The following is a 27,363-nucleotide window of genomic DNA, read 5'->3' on the forward strand; positions in this document are numbered from 1 at the left end:
TGTTCTTTATTTCAATCCAATTTTGAAGTTTTGTAACGCTGTCTGTAAAAATTACTGTTCATTATTGACAGTCTAAGAGTTCCACATATCTTGCTTGTTGGGACCTCGGCGATGACGTCATTTTTTCAGCTGGCCGGCCATCTTTATAGCGAAAGCCACGCCACCATCCCCCAACCAAAAGGGGAAGCCTGGCATTTTCTCACCCGAAAGGAGGGAGCTTGGCAGTTTCTCCCCCCAAAGGAAGGAGCCGGTGTCCCCCCAAGGGTGGGGGGCGAAGAGGCCAGGAGGAAGTGACTTTTTTCTTAGGGGGGGAGAAGCCTCCAGGCACCCTCCTCCCTGAAGGTGGAGTTGGGGATTATCTCTCCCTGAAGGGGGGAGGCCGGCACCAAGCATGTAAATGCAGAGGGGTGACTTTTTTTGTTACCCCTCGGAGTGGGAAGGGGGCCGATCACCCAGGCAACGCCGGGTAACCCCTGCTAGTATATATATATATATATATATATATATATATATATATATATATATGTATATATATATATATATATATATATATATATATAGTAAGTTATAAAATATATATGGCGATTAAGCTACACAGAATATTTCGCGTTTCATCCACTCTAGGATTCTTCAGGCTTATGCGAGAATTTTATGGTTGTCTAGCATTTTTATATACGCACCTTCTATTGAGTTTTAAGTTAGCCAATCAGCTTTCTAGTATCCACCGCACCCTTCCTAATCAGCCAATGAGCATGCACTTACAGGACAAAGGCCCAACTGACCTCCGGTTGACCCGTTCCTTTTTGTGTGCTATTTAGCGTAGATATCTAGTGTCTTGACCTGTTTTGAATCTAGGTTAAATTTTTTATATGTTAGTTTATATATATATATACATATATATATATGTGTACATATATATGTACATATATATGTGTGATAGTTTATGTATGTGCATGTTTATTTATTTTTTTTTTGTTTATTTTCTATTCTTATTGTTAGTTTTAAAATTATTTTGTACCTCCATCCTAGAGTAAATTTTATCTTGTGAACACAGTCGTTCGCTATTTCTCTCCTACAGTTAAATAGATGTTGGGGCTCTTTAAAGTATAGAATAGCAAATTTTTCATGAAGGCATAATCTACATGGGTCGTCTTGGTCTCTACAGGTGTTTGCTTGTCTTACTATTTTCCATTCGACTACCAACGAACGTCCACTTTCCTTGAGTTCCCAGTATTTGTTTGCGAGAGTTGTTTTCATACGGTGTTTTTTGTTTATTATTGAATGTACTTTTGTGGTCATAATATCGAGTTTTGAAATCTAAGGAAGTCATACCTACGTAATATTTCTTATTATTCGGGGTTTCTTTCGCAAATATTGTGGCCCGGTAAACTATTAAGTGGGCAAAGTGTGCGGTATCTACAGTTTCTTGTTCTTTATTAGTATTTTTATTTCTAGTATGGTTGTTGTTGATGTCCAGAGTTGGGTTATTATTATTATTATTATTATTATTATTATTATTATTATTATTATTATTATTATTTCTACTAGTTACATATGTGTCTTTTATGTTAGTTTTATTTTTTTCATGATGTCCACTTTTTTATTGTTTGTTTCGTTGTTGTTTTCATTGCTTTTATTTAATATTTTATTATTATGTGGTTTAATTATCATCTCTAAATTTTCGCGGCAGCTGTAGGATAACTTTAGGGTATTTTTATTGAAAATTTTGTGTAAGTGATTGGTTGCGGGAAAGTACTTTTCGATAAGATCTAGAAATTTCTTGCCAAGTTTTATTTTTAACATTTGATTGTATGGCGCTGTATTCCAGATTATATTTCTTTTTCTTCTATTTTTAATTTTATTATAGTTTGTTGCTTATATTTGATATTAATATTTTTGTATCCACTATTTTTAGAGCTGCTTCATATATATCGGTCGTTAAATACACTTTCATCGCTTGAGTTATTGCTGAGTCTACTTACGATCGAGTTAGGAATCTGTTTTATAATTGATGGTGGGTGATTGGACTATGGGTTTACGTATATTGCAGTAGCGTTATCTTTTAAGTAGGGTTCATATGTTTTATCTAAATTTAATGTGACGTCCAGGAAGTTTGTTATTTTTATGTTATCTAATATATCTACTTTTAGGCCTAATTTTTTCATTTCCTTGTGCATGATTTTCTTAAAGTTATCTCCCTTGACTTTGTTGGAGTCTTTTATTACAGCTAGTCCATCATCTCTATATAGGCCGATATCCGTAGTATAAAATATGCTTGTGGGGATATATAGAATGAATAATCCCACAAAATCTGATGCCTCTGCGGAATCCAGGGTCACCATTCGCCAAATCAAATGAATTTGTCATTTTAGTTTTTATCCATTGGTTATTGTTATTTACTAGAACTGATTTTCTACATTTTTAATGATGTTGCTTTCTTCCGAGGGTATATCAGTGTATGCCTCGGCAAATTCTAGGGCAATGTTGAAAAGTTCTTCGGATATCGAGGGATAGAAATCTATGATGTCGAATTGTATAAACGTACATTTATTTTTGTTTACTATATTTTTAAACCAAGTGATTGCTTCGGCAGTATTTGCCCACTGGTTTAATTCTAGGTCTTGTTTGATTTGTTTGTTTACTCTAGAAAGTATTGCTTTGCCAATTCTACCTAGTTCTGGTTTAGTTGGGTTTTATCAAGCGAGTGCTGGGATTATTATTGAAGTCACATTTTTGGTCTTAGAGCAGAATGTATGCCTTTCTAGGTTTCAATTTTCCAACTATATCGCTAATTTTTAATTTATCGGTAATTTGTTTACTTTCAGTATTTATTATATCTATGTAGTCGCATTCGTTTGTATCCAGTTTTTTGTAGTTTTTTTTAATGTTTATATTATATATATATATATATATATATATATATATATATATATATACATATATATTATATATATATATCGATTTTTTAACGATAATACGGTTATTTTCCTTAGAAGATCGCCCATATTATAAGACAATAATCTACACACACGTGTTGCCCGTCAACGTAGCTTGATTGTTTTAAGATTTGAACCTTAGACCATATGAACTATTATCGATTGTGTTAACCGTTACGATACTAGATGACTTTACATGTTATTTTTATTGCTTTTAAAAAATTATGTCGATTTTTGTTCATTTCTTTAACGATTATAGGGTTATTAGTATCTTCAACCTTGGAAATATATGAACATATTTTTCCATATTTTTGCAAATATTTTCATAGATCTCCAAGGTGGGAGACTCTAATAACCATATTATTATTTAAAAAATCAACAAAATATCCACATAATTTTCAAAGTGATAAAAATAGTACGCAAAGTTATCTAGAACCTTGTAGCGTAACCTCCTCGACCATAGTTCATATGGTGTAAGGTTTGAATCCTAGAACAGTCGAGCTTCGCTGACGAGCGTTAGAATAACAAAACACGTGTGTTGATTACTGTTTTATTTATAATTTGCAAAAATTTTATCTCCTTTCATATATATATGTGTGTGTGTGTGTGCGCGCGCGTGTGTGTGTGTGTGTTGTGTGTGTGTGTGTGTGTGTGTGTGTAGAAGAAGTTAGAACTGTTGCTAATTATGATCTACCGCATTTATTGTTTGCACAGAACGAATGCAAGATAAAAGTAATTATTTGCTTATGTCATGATGTTTCAGAAATTGAATTTTGTTTCTTCAGAGAAAGAACAGCACAAACAAATTATATAGCGTAACTATAATTTTGCTGGTTAGAAGAAGATTGGAATGTTACAAAATTTTAAAGTGCATTTGCAAGATTAGATAGATCAATATATATGTATTCAAAACAGATATTAACATTGTATACCACGTATGAACATGTATTTTGACAATAACAACATCCAATACGTGAAAGTAGTTTAAACTTGGTAAAATCTGTAAATTCCTTGGTAGTGTGTACATCCGTTGATTTGAAATATTCTAAATATAGTCTGTAGAGGATTTATTGAAGTAGATTTACAGAAAATGAAATGCTAAAATTGGCGTTAATATCGCGAGGCAGGAGTTTCACGTGACTTTCCTTTCATGATCAGTAATTGAATGCGATTAAAAAATATGGGTGGTATGGGGATTAAAAATATATGTGTGGTATGGGGATTAAGGATGAGATTATCTGGGACTGATCAGGAAGTGGATAAAGTCAGGATGGGTATGCCAAAGAGAAGTGGAGAGATGGAAGGGTTGTGTAGTTGGGTTAGTGTATCAAATTACTGCCATGTGCTGTGAGCTATATTTAAAAAGGAATAAAGTCGTGCATATCTAACGTGTATAGACGTAGAAATGCATATGATTATATATCATATATATATCATATATATATATCATATATCATATATATATCATATATATATATATCATATATGTATATATATCATATATGTATCATTTGAAAATAATTCAAATTCCACAAGTATACTGAAATCACATTCGTATCATGTTATTTGATATATGGTACGTCTTACACGTGTTTTGTTGAATGTTATAGGTAAACCGAACAACTTACAAGAGACCTATAAAATCCATAAGATAATTTTTTAAGTCTTTACGTATCATTATGTTTACTATGTTTTAGTTACAGTCAGTTTAAATGATAGAATATGTAACTTATTATATTTTATTTCATGGTATTAGACCTTCCATAATAAAAAATACATATATTATTGTATTTTCATTTGAGTTGAGCATACTTTTCAAGAGGAAATAAGTTTTGTTCTTAATTAGCTAGCTACTTAATTTTTCCGGGTAATTTTTAGTTTCGTGTTTCTCTTTTGATTGAGATATAAGATTTTCAAATATATATAATAGAATCTAAACTAGCATTTTTGATAATCGATATTTCAAGTATAAAATCACTTATGACTTATAGATTGAGTTATCGATCTCTTTCATTAAAATTAGATACGAAAAGTATTAGAAACATAGTTTTAGTATATATTGTAAAAAGTTAACGGTGTATACACAAATATTTTTCCCTTGTAACATTCGTATTTTTTTCTAGAGTGATTTCTTTCTCGAACAATCTATAAATAACGATATATAAATGACTTACAATTAGTAAGTTTGTTTGTTTGTTTTAAATTTTTTTACTCTTATGACTTTTAAGAATTTCGTTTCTTCTTCCACCTTTGGTCCTTTTAAAACATATTATCTGATGGATTTATAAGGGTCTCTGATGAGTTGTTTAGTCTACTTATATCATTTAATGAGACACGTGTAAGATGTACCATATATTCAATAAAATAAAATATGAATGTGATTAAAATATATTTGTGGTATTTGAATCGTTTACAAATTATATATATATATATATATATATATATATATATATATATATATATATATATATATTGTGTACAGAAAGTTGTTAGTTGAGACAGATCATTGGAACCATCGGTTTCAAGCCCGATAATAAGGTCCGTTTAAAGTGTCCTTATCAAGCTCTCTTCAGCCAATATTCGTCTAATGACGAGACGAATATTGGCTGAAGATAGCTTGATAAGGATACCTTAAACGGGCCTTATTATCGGATTTGAAACCGACGATACCAATGATCTGTCTCAACTAACAACTTTCTGTAAATATAAATACGCTCTTACAATTTGGATTTTCCTTTTAATTGAGCACTCTGCTGGAATTATTTTTCCAAAATAAAAAAACTAATCATATATATATATATATATATATATATATATATATATATATATATATATATATGCTTTAAAAGGAATAGTAAAAAGAACTTTTAATGTAATTCGATTAATATCCTCAGTCATATTTAAATGTTATTCTTAGAATTACTATTAATATCATGAAATCTAAATAGTCAAGTATCATTTTATTTTATAACACCTTACGTTATAAAATTGGAAATTATATCAATTGAAATTGATAAAGTCTTTCTGTCCATAAGGAAAATCTTAAGAGATGTTCAAGTTTTAATCTGATTTTAAAGTAAAAATAAAATGATTTCTGAAATGCACATACATATGGATAAACATGTTGATTTTTAAAGCTTGATTCTAATACTTAAATTATTCATTTATTACGCCATAATTTTAAATTCATTTATCAAATTATATATCTATATATGTTATGAAGATGTGTAGATTCTTTGGTGTGTTAAAACCTTTATTCATTCCATATAATGTTTCGGTATTATGTGTACCTTCTTAAGACATGCAAAAGATATATATATATATATATATATATATATATATATATATATATATATATATATATATATATATATATATATATTAGACTTCCAATAATCACAAATTAAAGAAAAATGTTTATTCCACGTTGCCTTCTAGACAAGTTCTGATCGTATATTTCTATTATCGAAGTGTCACGCATTCCTTTTATTGGTATTGATTTGGAAACATATGTGGTCAAGGCCTTTTGTTGCAATCATTTGATCTCCAATCAACTCAGCAAAACCAATAATGACGTCGATAAAAGCTGTTACTGATCGCAATCACTCAAAGTTTGCAATTTTATTTATTTATTGCAATTTATAACAACAAGGAATATTTGGTTTAATTTTTTCGTATAACAATTAATGATGGTTTACAATTTCAACTCCATCTTGCTTGTTGGCGTATTCACAAAATTTCGACTTACTTGAGGTGAATTATATTATAATTGTTAACCTTCCGTGGATTTCGAATTACATCATTTATTTAATCGACTGGGAAAAATTTGTTTAAAACTCCTTAAATCACTTTTACAAATCTCCTGTTAATTAACATTTCTTGTTTAAGATGTACAATTTACTCTATTCTATAGTAACCGCTTTATCAACTAGAGCGATGTTAGATTTATAGTCTTTGTTTTGTATTTATTATGACTACATGGAGCCGTAAAAATTCTACAGTTTATAATTCATCTGTTGTATATTGCCATTGTACTTTAAAATAATTATATTTTATGAGCGTCCAGCTCGAACAAAGATGATACAATACTATTATACCATTTTTGGACAGAACAAAAATTACAATTTGATCTTAGCTCGAATTACTATTTCATTTCATTTCAGGCTTAATTGAAAAAACACATCGACTCCAAAAATGCAGTCACAACTTTCTAAATGCGTTATTTATATATTTAATTCGAAGATAGATTTTATTGTGACTATTTTCCAACATGTTTCAAGTACTCCAAACTTTTATAATTCCCATACAATTGTTATTGCTATCCTTCATGCTCTGACATTTTCCCGCACTTCAACAACAAACAAAAAAAATTTAACTAACACCTTTTCTTGTTAATCAATGTTCAATTCACAATTGACTTTCATTGAAAATTTCACGTCAAATGATTGCATAGACACGAAATAATTTCATCGAACAGTATTCGCCCCTGTTATAGATATCGATTTTAATGTTCGATAATCGACAAATGAATTGTTCTTTTCATGGCTCAATTGATGACAATTTAATTGATTTTTAGTTTTTGCTGATAAAATATTTAATTTAAATTCAGTTTAATCATATATTATTTCAAAAAGTTGTATTAATAATTCTCTAAAATCGATTTAACGATATGTTATTGATCGATCGATGATTCTTGTTTTTCGGTTTTTAAATTTTGCACATTCGCTTTGAGATTTTGTTTTGCAACTACCATTTCCGGTCAGGCCGTTAGCTGTGTCATTTATTTCTTGCCTTACATTTTTTTAGACTTGATAACCTTCAAGATATGAGCCTCAAATGCGTGTCTTCCTGCAGGGCATAGTTTCTAAACATCAACAGCTTAACTTGATAGTTGTCTATTTCGAAATGCCCGTTCATGTCATACCACGTGATTGTAATTTACTATCTCAGAGGTCACTTTATTATCAAAAGGTTTCACCTTTGCCATATACACATTTCCATCACGGTCATTTCCTATTAGTAAGCATATAAAAATTACCGTTGCATTATTCTGGTCATGCCCACACTAGAAAACACACATGCACACACGGACACAAACGTACACACATTTTGTATAGGGTGTGGGCCGTGATCGTAATAACATTTTCTATTTCCTTAAGATATGAACTGTCATGAATTCTTTCAAATATTAAACAACCCCAGACCACTGTTGATGTTAAGATCTTGACCGTTATATAACAATCTGCAAGAAATGTCATGTTTGTTTGTATGACTTTTCATTGCCATATCTGGACGATCTGAGTTTGAATTAATTCTCATAAAATCGTTACTTGCTCTGTCTCAAATCAAAACTCAAAGTTATTTATGAAACTCTATTACACACTTTAATTACAGCGTATAATCCTGTACTGCACAAGCACCGATGAGTAAGGGTATATCTACATGAGTTCGTTTAGTGTTAACCTTGAAGATCTTACAATTCTTTATGCATTCGGTCAATTGTATTGGCTGTAGTTTTCTTTGTCAAGTCCATCGTTACTATGGTAGACGAATTACTATTTCTTGCACTTCACAAATCAGTTGTCATGATCTCTTGCCGATGATTTTCGACAGATTTTATATCGAAGCAAATATTTTAATGTGGGCGCTTTTCTGCTTCTATCAATTGTTACAGCATCCGTGATATACATATATAGAGACTATTTACAATGTTTATATATATATATATATATATATATATAGATATATATATATGGGGGGGGTACGAGTATCGTCCAAAAGTCTCCTATGTTTTTAGCTAAAAAAGTTGAAGAGCTACAAAAAGGTAGACGATCGACCCAGAAATTTTTCTATAGAGATACCACCATTTTCCATGCCCTTGTGCCATGATTTCAAGCATGCATTTCTGCTTCTGATTTACTTTGATGGCAGAGGTTGTTACTTAGAGTCTCACACCGTCAATATTCGAAACAGAGATCAAACTTTCAAGTCATGAATACAAAAGTTCAGTTATGACAACAACGCAATTGGCAACCTCCTCTGATTTATTCGGGCAAAAATAAAAAATAAGAGGCGTTACTATCGGAACCCCCACCGTCGTATATTATATAAATATGTGTTATATATCCGTATATTTTTTTCATCTTTACGTTTATATAGAGAGAACAGTTGTGAGAAAATAGAAGTGAACATTCCATTCATGAGTCGATTTATACGTCGTTTGAAGAGCAGACGTAAATCCATACAAATGTAAAACTAGGATCAATACTGTTGCTATGTTGTCATAGAGTTACATAATGGAGTCTACTGAAGTGAATATTCGAATCAAAATATGTTCTACTCATTTCCAATGGTTTTATTGCTTTGTAATGAACAAAAGCAACACTTTATTTCTACATATTTAAATTCAGTTTCTTTCATATGTTAATTTCATTTTCTCAGGCTTCTAACCCGCGTTCCAGCATAGGTCAGGGTTGACGCGATGTAAAACCCTAGCAAAGAACATTGCACTAATATCCAATTATTTTTCAGTTCATTGTGCTTGATCAAAAATAATTATGGGAGAATTATCAGACGAGGACTTTCTAATTAACATAAACTGTAAGCAAATCAATAATTCAATGTTTTTCTTTGTTTTTGTTTTGTTTTCTTTTTGTTTTTTGTTTTTGTTATTTTGGGGGGGGGTCGTCGTAAATATGCAAATTTTTAGTTGACATTGATTATGCGCACACATTCAATTCTCTTTTGTATCTTCGGAAATATTTTCAGCATTTTTATGAAAGAACAAGTTTATTTTATCGAAGTCTGAATAAGGGGTTTTGTCAATGGACATGGCAACAACCGACCCCACTTCCAACGATCGTGTGAATATCATTTATCTTCGTTAATGTTCGGCAGTCTGACAGTCTGTTTTTTTTTTTTTTTTCTTTTTTTTTTTTCTTTTTTTTTTTTTTTTTGTCTCACAGATCTAAGGATATGGGATTTTAGTGTTTCAAACGCTATCTTTATCCCTACATTTTTCAGGTCTTCCGTTTCTTTTACCCCACCCCTCTCTCTCTCTCTCTCTCTCTCTCTCTCTCTCTCTCTCTCTCTCTCTCTCTCTCTCTCTCTCTCTCTCTCTCTTGTGTCAATATTTCATCAGGAGCGCTATTTTGTTTAAAATACCTTATTAAACTGGAAAAATTATAAAGAAATTACAAAAAAAACTTTTTGAGGGCGTTAGCCTTCCATGCGGAATTGATAGGCGTCGTAAGAAGTGTATAGAGGTTAGGCTTCCATTCGAATAAAATTCGAGAAGCAATAAGTGGAAGTCGATGAACAAAAAGGTGATGTTGGATGAAAATGAGTAAATCAAAAAGAAAAATATGTTTTCTTTAATGTTAAGGCATAATCTATAGATGCATGATTACCTTCACATAAAAAGTCAGTGATAAACTAACCAAACAATAAGTGTATGTGCATGCTGCAATGAATACGCACACGCTAATATATTCTTTAGGAAAGCACAGAATTTTACTAGTCGATAGTTGCACAAGCACAAATTTCATTACGTGTGTACATGAGAGTATCGATATATGTGCGTATCTATGCATATGTATGTGTATGTGAGAGTATATGTGCCCGCTACCTGCTGTCCACATATGTATGTATGAGCGTGCACCTGTTTGTATGTCGATGTATGTGTTCACGAATATAAGTATCTGTATGTGCGTGTATGCTTGCATATATGCGTGGGGATGCATGTATGTCTGAATCAATATATGCATGTAGACTCATGTATACGCTTACATGGATGTAAGGGTGTCGGTGTGTGTGTGTGTGTCTGTATATGTGCGCATCCATGCTTACGCACACATATTCAACACTTTAAAGTCAATTGAGGTCAACGGAAGCAATGCGGGGTATATGCATGCATGTATGCATATGCGCATGTGTTTACATGCCGAGGTGGAGACGTATGTATACATGTGCACGTTTCTTTAAGTGTATGTGTGTGTATGTGCGCATGTGTGTGCTCGCGTGTACGGCCCCAGGCTAACCTTCTCAAAGCACTTGACAACAAATAAAAATCAAATAGATAAGCCGAATTATTGCCCCTCCGCCCTCCCAACCTAAACGAACACCCAACAGGTCAAGACATACTTATCAAGAAATCATCTCACCAACTAGACGCCAACAACCTAAACCTTATAACTCGAAATTTAAAGTAACCCCCCTCTTCTTACCCCTACATATCTCCCTCCCCTCTCCATGTATCCCTATGTCCTTAGCCACACCAGAGATGAACTACTCAGACCCCCCCCACAACCACCTAATGTTCTTAAGCTAAAACTAAAACACTACCGACCCACCAACCACCCCCTCTCACCTTCCCCCTATTCCCTTCTTCTATTTCCGTTTTTCTAGCACCCCTTCCCTGACATCATTCACTCTTTCATGACACCATAAACGAACATGTCTGTAAAAGTCTGAGGAGGCTACAGGACGGCCAAAAAACGATCGCGTGGCTGAAACAATAATGTAACTAAACAGAAAAATATGGTAATAAAAATAAAACGTATATATATATATATATATATATATATATATATATATATATATATATATATATATATATATATATACAGACAGATACCTCAGCACACACGGGTATATATACATATATATATATATATATATATATATATATATATATATATATATATATATATATATAGTGCCACCAAAAATAAAGTCCGCACTTGTCAGTTTTTTAACCGGAAGTTTCAACTTAATTAAATGTAACTGTTTTAAAAATCTAAAAAAAAAACTATACTTCATTTCATTCGCTTTTTATTCCTCCATAATTTTACCTGTTCATATTTGATTTAAAATTGAAGTGTCCTAGTATTCACGCCAATTTAAAAAATTAACTTCAAATCGAGAAGGCAAAAAGAAACTCCGCATAATGGAAAATTGTTATTTAAATGTATCTTTAGAACATTAATGCAATACAAATACAACAGCAATACAATGAACTAGTTAATATTTGGTAGCATAGCCCTTCTGCAATTTTTAGAGCATTCTCCTGAAATAGTCTGCGGCAAAAGACATCCCACTTCTCTTTAAATTTTGTCCAAGGTTTTTCAAGATTTTAAATTTCATTATTGCGTATCTTTTGCTTGATGTAATGTCATACGGTTTCGATGTGATTGAGTCTAGGATATTGTGCAAGCAAATCTAAACACGGAATATCATGCTCTTTAGAGAACCTCTTGATATTGCCAGCTGTGTGAATGGGAGCATTATCCTGAATGAAGATGGGATTATCATCCGAATTCCGGCCAAAGTAGGGTAGAAAATCCTCAGTCAACATATTGATTCGATCTTGCAAGCCACCTATAAGCCCTGTGCCATTGGCATTAATAACGCTCCACACCAAAACTTCTCCACCATTTTGCAGCGTTAAAACTGTTAACCTACGATTAAATTTTTCGTCCTTCCTTTGACGGACGTACTGCCTACCATCACTGCCTAGCCTATCGAACTTGCTGTCGTCGCTAAAAATCAATTTCAACAAATATGAGGAGTCATAATATTCATTGCAACTGACCAAGTCAAGACGGCGCCTCTGTTCTTTGCATAAATCATTGGCTTCAGTCTTTGAACACAGCTTCGCGAATTAAATTCCTTCAATCTGTTCTTAACTGTAGAAAAAGAACACTTTTCAACAAGATTACACTGTTGTTGGATAAGGACGGTGGTTTCAAATCTTTTTTCTTAGGCTGCGGATTTTGATGGCATTGTCTTTCGTGTAAGAAGTAACTCTAGGACGATCAAATGTAGGAGCATCACGAACACTGCTTGGGTTTTGGTGCGTTTGCACAGTCATTCGTACCGTTTTCTCATTACATTTTAATCTCCTGCCTATTTTTTTTAACTTTGACCCCTATTATGACCCCTTAACATTTATTGTTTTTATCTCAAATCAAGTTATTAAGTTAGATCCATGTCCAAGGAACCTATATCTAAAATTTCAAGTGTTTAGACCCAAAATTAGCGGAGGAGTTAGGTAGAGTTCTCAAGTTGAACTTTTACCCTTTAACAGCCAAATTTCTAGCCAAAAACGGATTACAGAGATTTTCCCAAACCTCGATACCCTGCATATCAAATTTTGAGTCTGTAGACTAAAAATTGACAGAGTTATTGCGTAGGGAAATGTACACAGGCACACATACACACAGACACGTTCACTGGAAACTGAGTGATAAAAAGTCTCCCCAGACGTCCAGCACTCTCCACCTCCTTCGATAGCTTTTATCGATCTTTGCTTTGATATGGTTGGTCCTTATCGAGTTATCTTGTGTTGCAGTTATTAGGGATTCCGTTTCTCGCTTTACATGTCCTTTTCGCATCCATGTACAAGTGTTTTCGTTATTCTCATCTTTTTTTCATTCTTATGAATCTTCTGTGTAGTTGTTTCTCTTCCCATTTATCTTTTCCTGTTTTGTCATTTGTGTCTGTTTTCTGTTGTTGTTTTTTTAATTTTTTCAGTGTCTTCTGCTGCCATAATTCTTTCAGTATTTTGTATTATACCTTTTTCTAGTTCTTTTTTGTGTCATTAACACAGTCCACTCCTCTCCTGCAATCTTCTATGCAGACCAGACCTATCCCACCGTCTTTTCTTTTCACGGAGAGTCTGTCAGTATTATCCTTTGGGTGTAGTGCATTGTGCATGAGTTTCCTGGTCTTCTGATCGAGCTGTCTCAGTTCTTCTTTTGTCCACCCGATAAACGGTCAAGAGTATCTTACTAGTGATACTGCCCATGCACTTATACCTTTTATTAGGTTTCTGCTATATAATTTCGTTTCCAGGAGTTTTCTTGTTCTCCTGCGGTATTCCTTTCCAATTCTCTCTTTCATTTCTGTTGCTTTGATGGTGTCCACTTCCAGATGTCCCAAATATTTATAGTCGTCTTGTTCCCTTAGTGCCCTCATCTCCGTTTGGTTTGGTAGTTCCATACCTTCTGTCGTTTCCAGTTTTCCAGTTTTCCCTTTCTTATTTTCGTAGTGTGCACTTTTCCATTCCAAATTCCATTTGGATATCCTGGTTGAAGATCCTGGTAGTGTTAATTAGTGTCTCTAGCTCCTTTTTGGTCCTTGCAAAAAGTTTCAAATCGTCCATGTACATCAGGTGGTTCATTTTTTTCCTTTGTATTAGAAAACATATATCCGGCTTGGCACTTCTCAATATATTATTCATGTGTTCCTCTTTCGCCTTTTTGGCATCCTTTCTGTTCCTCGGGGAGGAGTCCACGTTTATTCAGGAAATGGTAGATTTGTTCCCTCAGTTGTGCTGTCAGTACTTTCTACATAGTGGGTAAGCACGTGATCGGCCTATAGTTCTGGGGACGGTTCCTTTATCTGTGTCCTTCTGTAGCAGTGTAGTTCTACCTTTTGTCATCCAATCTGGCACGCTTGCTTCCTGTATCCATCTTCTCAGGTTTTGGTCTAGCCTTTCGTGTAAGGTTGTGCATTTTTTGAACCAGTATGCATGTATCCATTCGTGCTCTGGTGTTCTCCGGTTTGCCATTTTTCCCATGGTTTTCTTTAGGGTTTCCTTGCTGACTTCATTCACTGTTCCTTCTTGTATTTGTTGTAACTCGTCTTTCATGTCTTTCAGCCATTCGTAATTTCTATTGTGATCTTTATCGTTCTTTCCAGTAGAGTTTTGTTTCTGTCGGATTTTGTTGTTCTGTTTTTGTTTTTCCTCCGTTCACATTTGGCTTTCATTATTTTAAAATGTCCTGTTTTGTTTGCATTGTTCAGATGTAAATCTATATCGTCTCAATCTCGCTTCTTTTGCTTTTATTTTTTAGTCCAATTCTTCGTGTTTTTTGTTTAGTCTCCCCCTGCCAGTCACTTTTCCAATATTCCATCTTCTCCACATTGGTTTCTTCCTGTTGATCATTTTGGCTTCTTTTTTTATGTTTGTGTATTTTAGTTTCTAGTCTCATTTCCCATTCAGGTTTTGTCGGTCCACTTTCCCTGGTTGTTTTTGTGACAAGCAACCTCTTAATAGTTTCATAGAAAATATAAACATATAAAAAATTACAAGTCTTTTTTCAAACAGTCGTCCAACCTTTATTTAAATGTATTTTCCAAAAATTATCGCGTAACTATGAAATTTTTACCGAAAAACTAGACAATTTGAACTTTTAGTAAAGGTAATTTTAAGTGACCCTCTCGTGCCTAGGCATGCACGTCGGCGTCCCATAGAAAGAGAATATTATTTGTTGTTAATATCTAGTCTTTAATATATGTGCGTCTTTCATGCTATTGTTAACGCCAATAACAAAGAACTTGTTTTTCAGTTCACAAGTAATTTAGCAAAAACGAAATCTTTCTCAGTTATAAAAAAGCATACACATTAGAAGAAATTAGTAATAAAAAAGAAAATGTCCCGAATTCCAGAGATCAAAATGAATGGGCTAGTGTGTCTTTTCATTGCCTTAATTCTTTAATAAAAACTTTAAACATGTTTAACATACTTTGCGAAGTAACTAGCATGTATTAGGTTGGTGTAAAAATAACGTGGTTTTTTATCAGATATTCATAATGAAACGACATTAGTTTTTTTTATTAGATATACGTAAAACAAATGACATTATTTTTGCCCCAACCTAATATCAGGTTGCGTGGCTTTATATAACTCGATCGGTGTTAGGCAGGCAATGTCATCTTGACGATGCCTAAACGCAATTTTATTTTTGTGCTGTCATCATTGGCTTTTATTGCATGGCGTAATTCACTTTTACATCTTACCAAACCAATAATTTTTCCATCTTGAAAAGTATTCGTTCGACTGTGACTAGAGTCAGTGGCACTAACGAGAATGAGGAGAATCGCTTTGTCATCCATTGCACCTTCGCCGACTAATCATTGTTCATAGCCACCCAAAGCTTATTTTGTTTCGAGTGCCTTATTTTAATCATTCTCATTAATCTTACCAGAAAGGTTTCGAAGCAAGTAACAAAACGGAGGAATAATAATTTATTGAACATTTTTGCTTGTTTTTCCTGTTGTTTAAATTTGCTTTTAATCTTTTTTTAATCTTTTACTGACTTTTAACAATTATACATCGTTATTTCTTTGCGAACAGTAATTTATATGCTCATAGCAACAGAAAATAATTTCAAATTTTTAACACTTTACTACCACTACTGAAGAAGAAAAAAATTTTGGAGGATTTTTTAATTGGCCTTTGTGCATACCACATAGTGGTGTTGCTTTTTATACGATACATAGATAATTTTTATTCTCGCTCTTGTAGAATTTAAGAATAAAATACAACTAATTAGCATTACATTACATTACTGGGATCTGGTACAATTTGGAGCTTTTAACTACGAGGTGCTTTCAGTAAGTTTACAGACTTTTTTTGTACAGACATTTAAAATTGTCTTATAGTTATCAAAATTTAGTATGTTATTAATATACATCTCATGAGATGACTCGCCAATTTTTATGATTTCATATACAAAGGAACAGCTACAGCAGGAATTGGAAAACACCCTACTGAAGCCTGATTGTAACAGCTGGTAAATTTCAAATATGCAATTTGGACGTAAAGACAATTTAAGAGAATGATACGTAATAATATTCTGTTTTAAACAGAAAAAATGCCACAGAAACGTATGGAATGCTTCAGACTGCTTTTTAAATCTTGCATGGATCCAGCATCAGTTTTGGAGTGGCATAAGAGATTCAAGAAATGCAGGGAGTCTGCGAAGGATGATGAGAGGTGTGGGTAGAGTAAGGAAGTTAGAACACCAAAGTTGATTGACTAAGTAAATATTTTCATGGATAATGATCGTCGTGTGTCTATAGAGACAATAAGTGCAGAGTTTGATGTGAGTGTGTGAACTGTACACACAATTATTCGCAAAGAACTGAACATGCGGACGATTAGCGCCAATGCATCAATCCACAAGTCCATCCTTGTCACATACTCTTTGATTAAGATGGGCATCAAGACAGTTCTTCACCCCCCCATATAGACCAGTTTTGCTCTCTATGACTTAAAGCTCAAGGAAAACCTAAGAGGTTGTTCTTATAAGGCAATTGAAGAATGAAAGAGGCTGTGACGAGGGTCATTGCCACGCTCACACAAGAGGACTTTCATGGGGCCTTCCAGAAGTTGTTGCAACGGCACAAGTGCATTGCAACCGGAGGAGATTACTTCGAAGGGGAGTTTCATGTGTGTAGTATCAATAAAAAGTGTTCATACAAAAAAGTCTGGAAACTTATAGAAGGTATCTAGTATTATAACTTCAGATATTTATACGATATTACAAAGGTGTACAAAAGCGTATCCATACGTTCCTCTATCTTTCATAGAGTGTTTAAGTGCAATATGGTAACTGCATACGCAACGTATTTATTCTCTGCATCTATCTCCTAACCCTTCTCCTTGTCCCTTTCTATCTTTCTCCTCCTTTCTTTAATATTTTCATATTTTACAGAATTTTTGTTCTAAGTCGGAACACCATAGCTACCTCACAAACTTGCTGTATGTGTTTTCAAACTAGAACTACAGCTGGCCTCAACCATAATAACATGTTTTCTGTATTTACTCATATTCATCCTATTGCCCCAAAAGAGGTCAAGATTTATTGCAAATGCAGAATAGCTGTCAAATTACTCGAACTCTTTTGATTTACTATTATAATAACTAGTGATGGGACGATTCCAATATTTTCCCGATTCCGATACAATTACCGATTCCGTATTAAATTTCCGAGTCCGATACAATTACCAATTCCGATTCCGTTTCTTTATATATCTCTTTATATTGAAATATAGAATTGTTATTTTTTTTTTCAATTACCATCAAAACACATGTTAAATGTGCGTTTATTTTCTCAAACGTAAAAATACTCCCGTATTTGGGTAATCGATCAATTTTGGCTTTATTGGTCGTTTAAAAATCAATAAATAATTTTTATTTTATTGTTAATATCAGCAGTGGAAGATTTTGCTTAAAACAAAATCAAATAAAAAAGATAATCTAAAGAATCGATTTTGGCATCCGAAAAAAGACACAAATTGTTCCGATACCGATTCCGATAACCGTAAAATTTCCGATTTTTCCGATTTCCAATTCTGATTCTTATTAAGCCTCCCATCACTAATAATAACAAACATTGCAATATAGATAGCTTTGCATGCATCATCATTTTGACTGTCGACAACAATAATATTATAAAGGTGATCTATTCTGTGTACACGTCTTGAAAACATAATCAAACTTACACTTTATTTATTGCACAGACCATGATCGTTCAATCGTTGTGCTAATTCAAAAATGTTGTTCGATTCCGATACAATCTGTAGTGTTAATATAATATCAGTCAATGCTGCAACAGAAGAATTCGCTCTGCAAATAAAAATTGTATACCCGTTTAAAACAAGTAATAAATGTTTTATTCTTTGATGCTCGATTTCTTTTGAATAACAGACTTGCAAATTAGAAGCTTAATTCGATAGCTTAAAGCCCAAGATAGCATGCTGCTTGAAGAGTGGATTAATTTGCTTGGAAAGGTACACAAATACAACCCTGTTAGTCTCCAGAGGACAAACTGACCGTGAGATACTCGAGAGCTAACTTCCCTGTCCATCTGCTGAAATATCGAAACAACCGCAGAAAAGAACATTTGAGATCAAGGCTAGCCAGCATTTGTTTGAAAAAGCTAATCTGCCATGTTCATGCATTACCTAAAAAACGACACCCAAGAGGGTCTCCTTATCTGGGCATAAAATTTGGAAAATTATGCAAAATGTTAACCCATTTGCATCTTATAGTTCTTCTGGACAAGCATATTTTTATTTACTTTCAATCTATAGATTGAAGTTTGATCTCCTACAAGTCTATGGCAAATTCTCCTCTCCGATAAAGTTTGTGCTCAAGGATCGAACGTAAGTTGCCATAATTAACTCATCAGTTTTCCTCCTACAATCAGCTAAGCCCTTTTTCAAAAGTTTTCTCTGTTTTGACGGTTATGTTCCGTGATCAAACTACCAATGATACGACAAAACCTTCTAAACTGTGAAACAAATTAATCCCGATATAATCTTGGCGAATTTATCGAGCGGAAAAATAAATTATCCTCTTCCCGCTAGATACAATTTTAGTGACTTTTGTCTGATAGCTAAAATATAATACTTTCAAAATGTTTGATAGCTAAAATATAATACTTTCAAAATGTTTGATAGCTAAAATATAATACTTTCAAAATGTTTGATAGCTATAATATTATACTTTCAAAATGTTTGATAGCTATAATATTATACTTTCAAAATGTTTGATAGCTATAATATTATACTTTCAAAATGTTTGATAGCTATAATATAATACTTTCAAAATGTTTGATAGCTAAAATATAATACTTTTGTCTAATAGATAAAATATAATACTTTCAAAATGTTTGATAGCTAAAATATAATACTTTCAAAATGTTTGATAGCTATAATATTATACTTTCAAAATGTTTGATAGCTATAATATTATACTTTCAAAATGTTTGATAGCTATAATATTATACTTTCAAAATGTTTGATAGCTAAAATATAATACTTTTGTCTAATAGATAAAATATAATACTTTCAAAATGTTTGATAGCTAAAATATAATACTTTCAAAATGTTTGATAGCTAAAATATAATACTTTCAAAATGTTTGATAGCTATAATATTATACTTTCAAAATGTTTGATAGCTATAATATAATACTTTCAAAATGTTTGATAGCTAAATTATAATACTTTTGTCTAATAGATAAAATATAATACTTTCAAAATGTTTGATAGCTAAAATATAATACTTTCAAAATGTTTGATAGCTATAATATTATACTTTCAAAATGTTTGATAGCTATAATATTATACTTTCAAAATGTTTGATAGCTATAATATTATACTTTCAAAATGTTTGATAGCTATAATATAATACTTTCAAAATGTTTGATAGCTAAAATATAATACTTTTGTCTAATAGATAAAATATAATACTTTCAAAATGTTTGATAGCTAAAATATAATACTTTCAAAATGTTTGATAGCTATAATATTATACTTTCAAAATGTTTGATAGCTATAATATTATACTTTCAAAATGTTTGATAGCTATAATATTATACTTTCAAAATGTTTGATAGCTAAAATATAATACTTTTGTCTAATAGATAAAATATAATACTTTCAAAATGTTTGATAGCTAAAATATAATACTTTCAAAATGTTTGATAGCTAAAATATAATACTTTCAAAATGTTTGATAGCTATAATATTATACTTTCAAAATGTTTGATAGCTATAATATAATACTTTCAAAATGTTTGATAGCTAAATTATAATACTTTTGTCTAATAGATAAAATACTAAACGTAATCGATTTTTGTTAAGCTTTTAAGTTAATCTTTTCATTTATTTAAAATGCATTTTTTTTTTTTAGTTTTACAGATGTAAAGAAACCATGGAAGTGCCATATTTTAGTTACAAATATTCACGAAAGATTAAAGATATCAATTTTGAAAGAGAATAGTATTGAAGCCAAAAAAAGATACAGACAGATGGGAGACCCCCACAGTTACGCGTATTTAATTTATTTGGAAGTTTGCGATTGCATTTATGAAACTGTTTCGGTTTGTGCTATCCACAGATGAATGTACTCTTAATATTTCACTCGTTCCCATATTATGACTATTTCAATTTTATTTCAACAAAACTCCATTAACAGTGAATTAATAGATAAGAACTTCTTGGAAATCTAGTATCAGAACAGATAATACACTTTGCGCTTAGCCAAACAACCAACAGAAATCAAACAAGATTTTGATAACAATTCAATTTTTTTTATTGTCTCAACACGTATATGACACGATGTCTAGCTTATTGTTGGATTATTCATTACTTAACGTATTGACCTTCACTATCTGTGACGATTACTTAAAAAATGTACCTCAGTCTGAGAGGATGTCTTCTCGCAGCGAAGAATAGTCTTGGCCGTTAAATACCGTAGAAAATTTATACTACTTAGTATGTGTCTGAGAATAATTAACTACGATTAATGTATTTGCGTATTGTTATTGGAAAAATAAAAACCGTCGATTTGAACTAATGCGAATATACTTTATGCCTGCTTTTTGTGAATGATCAAAAAATATCATAAACATATATTCGTGCAGTTTGTTTTATGTTATTAGCGAGACTTTAACAGGGATATTGTTATTGTACTACTACTGTCTGAGTAATATGTTCTCTATTTCTTTTTTGTCGATCAATCACAATGTGCGTATGAACAGACAAACTCAAAAATCATCATAACGTTTAAATTATGTGATACTAGCAGGACGCGTGTACCAGTGTTACCCGGTGGAAATATGTCTCCCACCCCATCTGTCCAAAAAAAAAAATTAAGTACGATTGTTAGTTGGATCCACTGCCCGCCCATTATAATGTCAGGCATTGGCACCCGTGGCCATAATGAATGTACCGAGGCAATGTACGGACGCATTTCATATATATTTATATATTGAAGTGTATATCTTCCAAGTAACAGGGCATTTGTTAATATGATTCCCACTCCCCCCAAAAAATAAACGGAGTTTTAAGAAAAGTTAAAAAAGAATATAAGTAGAAAAAATGTGTTATGTAAAAAAGGAGTACATTCATAAAAAATAAAGTAGCAAGTAACCGTTCTGGATTAGTTTTGCGTTGCAATGTACTCTAATGTTTTTACTAGGTTCGAAAAACAATAACCGTTAATGTATTTTAATGAAAACATGGAACAGTTCTCTATGATAATGTAACGAATTCGGTTATTTTTAAATCGCCGAATTTTGTAATATGTTGTTTTGTTTTTTGCAGAAAATAAAACAGAAATTTAAGAAAAAAATATGTTGTATAGGCCGAGATCACAGTATACTATTTGTTCTGATGCTGCATCTCACGTTTCTGACCTCGATTTGTGTAGGAAAAATCCTTCTAGAATGAGCCAATTTATATATTTGTTCCACTCCAGCGTGCAACGCAACTAAATGGGAGCTAACGTTTAGCTGCATCTCACGTTTCTGACCTCGATTTGTGTAGGAAAAATCCTTCTAGAATGAGCCAATTTATATATTTGTTCCACTCCAGCATGCAACGCAACTAAATGAGAGCTAACGTTTGTAGAGTTGTCACGTGCCAAACTGTAATTTTTAATATAATTTGTTGTGGTCCTCGCGGTCGGCGGCGGTGGCGTGATAAAATACATTTTCCTATTTTGTTAATTGTATAATATTTTAAGCATATTATCTATTATCTATTTTCGCATAATAATTCAAAGAAAACGCAACTAATCGATAGTTTACCCTTTCAATTGAGTCACGTGTTAAAGTGTAAGTTTGATTATGTTTTCAAGTCGTTGTCGCTGTCATGCTAAAAGATTTTAAAAAATGCACTTTCGTAATTTGTGAATTGTATATATTTTATTATTACATCATTGCCGCAATAATACGTCTTCATTATTATTACAATTATTACAGAATTGAAACAATAATAAGTCTATATTATTATTACAATTTTTACATCATAGCAATAATAATACGCTTGCATTATTATTGCTTGAGTGCAATAATAACATGTTTACATTATTATTATTATATCATTATCATAGCTATACGTCAACATTATTAATCTTCGCAATAATAATACGGCTACATCATTATTATTACATTAGTGTAATAATAATACGTCTACATTATTATTATTATTATTATTATTATATCAGTGCCATAATAATATGCCTACAGTATTAGTATTACATCATTGCCATAATGATACGTCTACATTATATTTATTACATCAGTTCTATAATAATAATAAACATAATAATAATAATAATAATAACAATAATAATAATAATACGTCTACATTATTATTATTATTATTATTATTATTACATCATAGCAAGAAGTAAATGATGGACGAAATCTATGAACAAAATAACAATCTGATGAAGAATTATTAAAGAATAAAGAAGGTAAATATAAATAAACATAAATTACAGCCACGAAAGAAAATTCGGGAATAAAAAACAGAAATAATGAAATAAACGAATAAATTAGGATTAAAAGATTTAACGAATAATCAACTTATTGCAACATGGCTGATGAGAAAACGTTAATGAAGTAGCGAATGGACAAATGCGTAACTCGATAATCGAATAATTTAATCAATAATCGAATAACTTAATCAATAATCGATTAATTTAATCAATAATCGAATAACTTAATCAGGTTCTGTTTTAGAGATGCGTCGGTCGATTGATTTGCATTTTATGATCAAAGCAAAAATGGCGAATTCTTGTCCGGTCAAAAAAAAAAAGAGAAAATATAACGAATTACACTTATCAGATAAGTAAAAAAAAAAAAAAACAATAATGGCTTTCAGTTTTGAAGAGAGGATGATATGTGATAATAGGTTGTGTGAAGAATATTTGCGTAAAGACAAGTCAAGTGATAGGAAATGACTTTCCTGCTCAGATCTTCTGAAATGTTTAAACAACGTGCCCAGCTGTTAACAGTGCGGCACTTATTTTCTTTTGTCGGCGTGAGAGTCGTCAATACGCGAGTGACACAAATACTTGGAACAGATGGCTCTTGTCCCAGGCCGTCGCCCTCTCCAAGCTGTGGACCAACCGAGATCCACAGTTGCGGTGTTTTACAAAGAACTCTGTTTATTTCAGTTTTGTTATTATCATTATTAGTCTTAACAAAGTAGACATTTTTTTTACTGTTTGTTACTGTTGTTTAAGTGATGCATACTGACTTTTACAAGTTTGTCGATTATTGATCGAAACGCTAAGAAAGTCGCCAACAAACCATCGATCTTCCTGGTTTTGTCCTAATGGAAAATTGTACATTTGTTTTTTGTTTGTTTGTTTTTTGTTGTTTTTTTTTTTTTCAATTCACACATATATAAACAGATATGCACACTTACACATATGTATATATTTACTTATCTTCTTCTGCGCAATTGAAAATTTAGTTTATTCTTCCGTCTAAAATATTGTATGCTTTGAGAGCACACACACACACACACACACACACACATATATATATATATATATATATATATATATATATATATATATATATATACGGCATAATCGCGTTGACACATCGGTTCTCGTAAGATCACCAAAGGTAAGCAACGGCAAGCCGGGTTAGTACCAGATGGGTGACCATTTGGGAATTCTAGGCGCTCTATGTGCTCTCCACTTTTCTTGGCATTTGTTTCTAGTCGTCTTGTAAACTTCACTTGCCATTGGTATTTAACAATGTCGACTCAGGAGAGGTGTGGTTGAAGAGTACGCACCTCCTGCCAATAAGACTTTCAGGCGCAGGCACCCCTTCGTGAGTAACCATAATCTGTCAAAGACTGAGGGAGCCCATATATATATATATATATATATATATATATATATATATATATATATATATATATATATATATATATTGGCAGCAAGGCGTTATTCAAGCACGTCTGATTGAACACAACAAAGTTATTCTTTTTTTCCGATTTTTCTGGATATCTTTCCGATTCGCCAAGCGATCTTTTTTTTATTTCAGTCGACATGTTGTATAAAATTGCGCCCAAAGGCATGATAATTGTTGTCCAGGATTAAATGAGAATCACTGTCCTTATATCCATCAGTCTATAAGTCAATATTTTGTAATTGATATTTTTTACATGTTATAATATTTAGTATTTGAGGTGATGTGTGTACTCTACATTGATTTTATTGGATGCTTTAAATAACATAACGTTTAATGAAATAATACTTGGTCAAAAACATTGGCGTTTCCTGAGAATTACTGATTACCACTTGTCTACTGCGACCACAAATTACGAAATTTATATGATCATTCCCTTTCTTATTTTAAAATGTTCATAATTTTCAACTTATGCAGACCCAATAATGTTATTGTCCCCACATTTATAAAATAATATTTACTTATAATTTTTAGTTTCATAAAACATCCATGATTACAGTCAATGCTAATCTGAAATATTGGAATTTTCAAACAGAAAGTTGTGTCCATTTTATTCCTCCTAAGATTACTTGAAACTACTAAACTAAACTCAAATTTATGAAATATTTATTAATTTTTGTCTAATAATTATTCTTAAAATTTCACAATGTCTGGAAGCTTTTTGTGAAAATTCAGAGTCCATTCGACCTTTGTGAATTTCGTTTAATAATTATTAAACATAAATTAAATATATTACACATTACTATTCCTTACATCTAGCAACTGTGTTCCAAAGTTCATAATGATCGATTAATTATTTTAGGGGTCATTATGTATATACAAACGATATATGTAAGCAGTATACAGCTAGAGATAAAAAGCAAAACATGAATGTGAACGATGTAATTCAGTTTATAAATATAATCTATTTCTGATATGAATGCGTGATTTCATTCCTACCAAATAAATATACAAAGGAACAGAAATGAAGCCATAAAAAGACATGAAAGAAAAGAAAGCAAAGAAATAAAGAAATAAATTAGGGAACTAATACATAAAATCATGTCGATTTTTTGAAAGTTAACGATTATCAGGCTTAACTTTCACGGTATTTTGTGGGGTTCATTTCGTAGGTGTTAGATATTCACAGTCATCTTTTGCAGTCTGTATATTTTTACTACAAAAATAAACCCTTTAATGTTATATGACGAAGAAGATCATGAATTCATTTCGAATCTAAAAGCGTTCAAAATGTAAAGCACCATGCGCGGTTTTATATTCTACTTGGGTTATTGAAGCCATGACAGAGAAGGGCATTGCCATTTAAACTTTCGTAAATCATTCCAAATTGTCTACATGCCTAGACCAACAGCAATCATGAATTGTTTTGCATTGCATCAGGATACGTTTTCAGAAAAATCTACGCTACTGAAATTCATATTCGTACTACGTCCTCACCTTTTTTGAAAAGATCAGATCGCCTAAATAAGGTGATTTGTGATTAATCTGCTGTCGGTAACATACACAATTCCGACTTTAACCGTTTTCAAATGAATTGTTCCAAAATTAAATGATTTTGTCCTCTTAAATAAAACAATGTAATTTTAAATGAATAATTTCAAAAAATGACATTCGTTACATTTATTTGAATAATATTCGTTACATTTGAATAATATTCGTTACATTTATTTATAAGTGTGCAATCACAAAGTCTGAACAAAAAAATGAATGTAGTGAGATTTCTTTCATATTCTGTAAAGTATATTGAGATTTTTGACAAGGGAGTCACCACTTATCAAGCCCCAAATGCCACTCGAGGATCAGGGTTATTAAACGTAATGTGATAGTTATGTTAATGATGTAGATTGGATAGAATATGGATCATTTAAGAGGACGGCTCAACAAGAACTTGTTTACATTGAACTTGAAGGCTATCATATTGTAATCAGCCGGGAAGCATGCCAGTGGGACAGTGTTCTACGGGTAGGTAGTTCTAGGAAATAAACTCTGTTCATGGAATCTGTGTTTAAATATAGGCACAGATAGAGAGTGGAGGAAATTGTTGATAGTAGTTGTAGCTAGTCGAGTGTTTTGTGAAAGGTTGACAAGGGGAACCATAGATGAGCACTTTCCATGAATATAACGATAGAGCACAAACAGACTCGCAACACTTCTGTGGGAAAAAGACGGAAGGGAAGAGAAAAGGGCATAACCTACTAGGTTTTGAAGCCGGTTTTAAACTCTGTCAAGGCAAGATATGTCGTGGCGAACAGCTCCTGCCCAGATGTGGCAACAGTACTCCATTTTAGGACGTACTTGGATCTTATACAGATAGATATCTACTGTAGCACTAGAATGATCCGACTATTTCTCCAGCAATCTTGGCAACAGAATTGATGTATGTGTTCTATTTCAGATCAGGAATGAGTCTGTCTCAAAAGCTTGTCAAGATATGTTATTTCCTCAAGACGAGAGCCATTGATTTCAATCGGGGTCATATGGAGGTCAGAGCGATTATTTTAAAAGGAGAGAAGCTTGGCTTTAGATGCATTAAAATTAACCAGCCATCTTTTCCCCATTTCACCACATGATCAAGATCAGATGAGATAAAATCAGAAAGATCTTGGTCATTGTCGGCCATTGAAGTGTTGCCATGGATTTTGGCGTCGTCTGCATAAATGTTCACGAATGATCTAAGAATGTGATTTGATGAACTTGGACTCAGGATAGAACCTGGAGGAACGCCAGTTTTGGTAATATTAGCTTCTGGTTTCTCCCTATCGACGATTACTCTTATAAACCAATCAGTTTTTAGTGAAGATAGTTGAAACAGTTGCAAGAACTAAATAGAAAAATATGAAAATAATCCAA

General features: G+C 32.2%; 1 protein-coding gene across 1 annotated transcript in view; it reads left to right on the forward strand.

Annotated features, from left to right (window-relative positions):
* The window catches only part of LOC145268768 (acetylcholine receptor subunit alpha-like 1), a 95,075-nt gene that overhangs the window by 21,512 nt on the left and 46,200 nt on the right, over positions 1–27,363 (forward strand). The gene's annotated exons all lie outside the window — the stretch shown is intronic.

The sequence above is a fragment of the Euprymna scolopes genome, chromosome 4, assembly GCF_053919585.1.
Source record: "Euprymna scolopes isolate OS-2025 chromosome 4, ASM5391958v1, whole genome shotgun sequence".
In the NCBI taxonomy this organism is placed as follows: Eukaryota; Metazoa; Mollusca; class Cephalopoda; order Sepiida; family Sepiolidae; genus Euprymna; species Euprymna scolopes.